Source organism: Atta colombica, unplaced genomic scaffold, assembly GCF_001594045.1.
Source record: "Atta colombica isolate Treedump-2 unplaced genomic scaffold, Acol1.0 scaffold224, whole genome shotgun sequence".
NCBI classification, from domain to species: domain Eukaryota; kingdom Metazoa; phylum Arthropoda; class Insecta; order Hymenoptera; family Formicidae; genus Atta; species Atta colombica.
In genome coordinates this window covers 1,269,607-1,274,938 of record NW_017259321.1, presented here as the reverse complement: position 1 = coordinate 1,274,938, position 5,332 = coordinate 1,269,607, and the positions used below count along the sequence as shown (strand labels likewise).

At 29.2% G+C, this 5,332-nt stretch overlaps 1 protein-coding gene across 3 annotated transcripts in view; it reads right to left on the bottom strand.

Moving 5' to 3' along the window:
• LOC108688039 (pleckstrin homology domain-containing family G member 5-like) overlaps positions 1–5,332 on the bottom strand; it is a 110,918-nt gene that overhangs the window by 30,679 nt on the left and 74,907 nt on the right. The window lies entirely within an intron of this gene.

Below are 5,332 nucleotides of genomic sequence, written 5' to 3'. Positions count from 1 at the left end.
TATATATATATATATATATATCACGATGTATATAGCGGTTGGATGCACTAATGCATTATTAAAGCCGTTATACACTAATTTAATCTGTAAAAATAAAATGCAAATATTTTGAATTGTAAAATATAGAATTTACCTAAGCACAAATAAATGTAGTGAGGATTTTATGGTTTAATCCGTTTATATATATTTATATCAAACATATTTTTACATCAATTTGTGTACAACGGCTTTAATGTGAGCACCAGTGAGCATCGAGTGCATCCAACTGAATTCGTTATTAGATTTTTATCTAATTGTTAAAATTAATTTTAATTTTGATACATATCGCGCAAAAATATCAAATCTAAGAGATAAAATATTTTCGCGTAAAAGCGAACTTTAAATAATGGATTTCTGATACTGATAAATCCGTACACGAAACTCAACGATTAACTCCATTGATTGGCGTCCCTTTCAGGATTATACTCTAAAGAAAACTCGAGCCGATTTTGCTGCACAAAAAGCCGACTTTTAGTTTTACTGTTAATCGCTTTAGGATCGAATGTAATCAGTAAGCTGCGACATACTACGGTTTAAAGCGAAACTGAACACTGAATGAATAAATCTCGTTTAAATGCACAATTCGTGACAAGGCATTAAATTTAAAGGGAAAAATTAAGTATCGCAATATCTTGAATACAACTATTACAATCGACCACAGTCTCAAGATTCGCATATTTCAGCGCGCGATAAACAAAGCTTCAAACAAATTAGATGTTTATCTAGCAATCTGGCAACGTACAAAACATTCATGAATACAAAACGCCCAACAAATATTTCTATAGTAGCGCGCGTTCTGGCGATCTTTAACACAGATAGCTCGAAATCGAGCGTCGTTTATATTTTGTACACAATCTTTATTATGCATCTCGAAAACTTAGAAAATTGACCTAGCCGTTACTGCGATTACTCGTTCCCGCAGTTCGGGTGCCTGGATTCAATATTGCCGCCACGTTCGCCCATTCGATTCAATTTTTTTCTCTTATAAATAATGCAGAGACACAATGTTTTCATAAATTCATAAATTCCATAAATTCGAATCATTTGGATAGGTTGGTGAGTTAACTCGCGAAATTAAATATTAAAGCGCGACTCCAGAGTAATCGTGGCAAAGATTGTTGCTTGTCATCATTGCGAATTATAGCTTATCTTGCTGCTCAGCATAAATGACACACTCGATAAGTATTTCAAGAAAATATTTATCGAATGAGCCGATGAAAAGAAATAATCATGTTTAATCACGATTGACAAATCAAAGCATTGTTAAACAAAGGTCGTGAGAATCACAAAATCTTGGCTGTCTTTCGACTTTTAAATAAGAAATTTTCTAATTTTTTGAAATAAATTTAAGACAACTGTTCCATGTGGAAGATATATATTTTTCGTTTCTTGAATGCGTCAGTTGTTGACGTAATCATGTACATAAATCATCATCACTCGAATTGTAAAAGGTAGTTGTCGGTTCTTATACCTTGAACTCCGAGGATTTCGAAGTCTGTAACTGCAATTGTCGCAATACATTTCACACGCGAAACGTGGAATGCATAACGAGACGCAATATTTATACTGAATTGTTTCTTTGGCTATGTAATTTTGAGTATATAATGGAGAGAAAGAAAGAGACTATACCCCATGTGTTCTTCCGCGTGGACTTTGTATTACCAATTTTCTTTTCATTAACAACTTAAAAAATATGCGCGCTATAGAATGCGCGGCATTGAATCAAAATAAAATTGATTTTTCATGCATTCCACGTTTTTCATTTCAGTATTTAAGTTTACTTTAGATGTATAATTCCAAATTCGGAACTGAATTCTATTTATAATTTTGCATGTCGTGTAACATAAAAAACATTTGAAGTAAAATTTACATATTTACAAAATATATATATCAGAGTATATATTTATATTTAAGATATGTGACATATAAAATTATAAATAGAATTTTATTTTGAATTTGATCTCGAATTATAGATTGTATAAAGGCTTAATAAAGATTTAAACAAATATATAATACTATGATAATTGCCAAAGTTATCAGATAATTCAACTGTCCTCTCAGAAAGAATTTTTGATAAGAAGATAAAAATTCTTGACGTACTTAATCTTATCGCAATCTTATGCAGTATAAAAATAATACAATATTAAGATTAGATCAATAATTTCTATTCTTCTTCCTTGAATTAAATAAGATTGATTTATTTTCTTGAGACAAGAATGGCACATATACTATTTAAATTTATATATTGTTATGTTTAGAATAAATTTGTACATTTGTTATGACGATGTGCTGGCGCCACAGTATTTGGCACGAAACCAATGTCTAAAATGAAATTTTATTTTAGAATTAAGAATTTTCTATTTAAGATTAAAATATTTCCTCTATTTAATAATATGATTGTCTCTATATTGATCCCATTTTATAATAAATCGAAAAGTACTATTGGATCAGGAAATCTTTTCTATGAGTGTGTGTTCAGTAAATATAATTGATAGATACACAATGACGATAAATTTTTCTGATACTGAATTTTATTTCGCTATATTGTTAAGTATCTAAAGATTGTAAAATATTATCCTACATTTTATAAATAAAATCATTATTTATGGATCTTTCTTATTAATCATTTTTTTTCTTCTCTTCTTATTATTAATTAATTTTAAATTTCTTTATCAAGATTGAAAGATTTTAATAAGAAATATTTACTTTAGGAACTCTTCTTAAAATATAGATTAATTCTAAGCTCGTAAAAAAAAACCGGGTAGACTTTTTTCAAATTTTATAGCAAGTCATATATTTCTTTATTCCTGTTATAAGTTTTTTTTTATATGATACTCAACGAGGCAGGCGAAATTAAGAGAGGAGATAATCTCATCTATTGTAATTTCGTCAACATACTTCAGCATTATATATAATATCGTAAATAAAATTTATTATTTTTGGAATTCTACGGGGAGCTATGCTCTGGAGGCACTGTTGATACGTTTGCATAATATTGACTCAGCTTTCGATAGAGAATAACCGAAGAAGCAGAACTCCATTACTATTCCTCGAGGATGTATGTAATTTATAGACCTTCCCGAAGTAAGAATAAATACTTTGGGAGTTCGTGACAATGATACTAATGTGCGTGTAAATGCTTAATGAAAATTTTCCTGTCGCTTTCTATGAGAGGCGAAACTGTAACATTATTTATCATCCTTTATGGCATTTGTCTTCGTAATGACTTTTTACGATTCTTTTATTACAGCTTTAATTTGTTATATCAAACTTAAACGTGCAAAAAAAGTCCATATTTTTTTTCGAAAACTTATGGTGCAAATAAGTGAATGTAATAAAAAAAAAGAATTTGCATATGATTGTAAATTTTTTCGAACAATCGTTCTTTCATTATATGTTTTTTCTGCTATAATTAAATTGGAATTATTTCTATTTGTTACGAAATGACGACTATGTCTTATTTTTTTATTGTATCAGAAAATATTTTTTAATATTTTCTATGACTTTTTAAATTAAATTATGTTATTTTACTTATGCTTTTCTTAATGCTACGTTCATAACTCACTAGTAGAATTTACTATCCAGAAACTTTCTTCTGACAAAATTTTTCTTTAATCTAATAATCCATACGTGAGAAAACTATCAATCCATTCTCATCAAGAGTAAAAGAAATTAAAAGAGAGAGAGAGCTCTGAATTATTCGAGGACTACAGTTTAACAAACTCAATTCTCGTCGTATATTATTACGTGACTCGAATAAAACTCGCAATGTATCTCAACTTTTGCCAAAAGTATGCGACGATTTTGTTAAATCGTACTAAATTTCGTGAAATTTTAGTATAGAATAAAAAGAGGCAATGAGCTTTGAAATATTTCGTCAGTGCCAGTTTTATTTATTTATTCATTCAAACAGTAAATCTCGACAGCTAAATTTTCAGTGCACATTTTCCTTGCAATTTCATATTTGATAGATTGATTACATGCTCGTTCTATTGTAACAATATCATATAACTATCGCCGTTCACGTTTTTACGTCATAGGCGGCACGTGTAGGCGTAGTTGCAAGTAGTCCAAATCAACGCCTACGTGACCACTTACATTTCAGTACATTACGTATAGATATAAACCTTATTCATATAGTGTTTACCCTTTCCTATCGATCTATACACATGCCAGTTTGCGGTTTGGTGCAGTCTTGAAATAGTGGACTTTAATCGTTATTGCAATTGCAATATAAATAAAATTATATAACTTTATTAAATAACTTTCAGTGTCAATAATTTAAAAAATAAATCTAAATTTAAAAAAAAATAACAAAGAAAATATATGATAGAGTAATTTATGTGAAAAATATAAAAAATAATTTATACATATTGGGAATAACTGCGCGTTTAGAGATTTTAAAATGTAAAATCATAATTTTGAGTAAATCTATTATTTAGCTAATATTTTATAATAAAAACGCGAACGCGAAAATATAATCGAGTAACTTTTACGTGGGAACCTTTTAATCCTTTCGAAAGCTTTACGAGAACATGAAATCATATGAATGGTAAAGCTCGGAGTGTATTTTGCAAATTATCTTTGCATCGTTAAAAGGTCACTTCATTGTAACCGCAGTCTAATCTATTAATTCGATCTTATTTCTCGAAAATGATGTGAGCTTAAATTGAGAATTATCGATTTTTATCCTGTAGAACTTAAAAAAAAGCCCTCTTGCGAAGTATTACGTTTCTGGGCCTTCACCGACCACTTGTGGCGGAAAATTGCAGTAATTTTGTACGCTTTTGTGATTTGTCGAGATTTTTATTCTCGTTAAGATACGACCTTGACGGCGAGAGTGCAGTAAATCCGGGTAATTTTGCAATGCCGAGTACTCATTTAGTTCTGATGCTTTCGTATGAACAAACGATCTGCTATAGTCGTATTATTTTGTACTACAATTTATGTACGTGCTCTTCTTCTCATAAATTATTTACATTCTAATTATTGAATTATTGCAGCCGTTGACAATAGTGTGTATAAGTAAAAATGAAATAAACCTTCAGATTTAATTCTATTAAATAAATAAGAAATAGGTAAGGTAAAAATAATATTTAATAATAAAAGTATAATATAAAAATGTGAATTTTATTATATTTTGTAAAGCCATGCAAAATAGATATACATTGGCGACAGAATTAAAAGGAATAAATATGACAATTTATCCGTGACGTAAACATATAAACCCGTCGTAATTGTCAACGTATTCTCATTAAATCTGAGTAATATGTAATCTATTTTATCTAAAAAC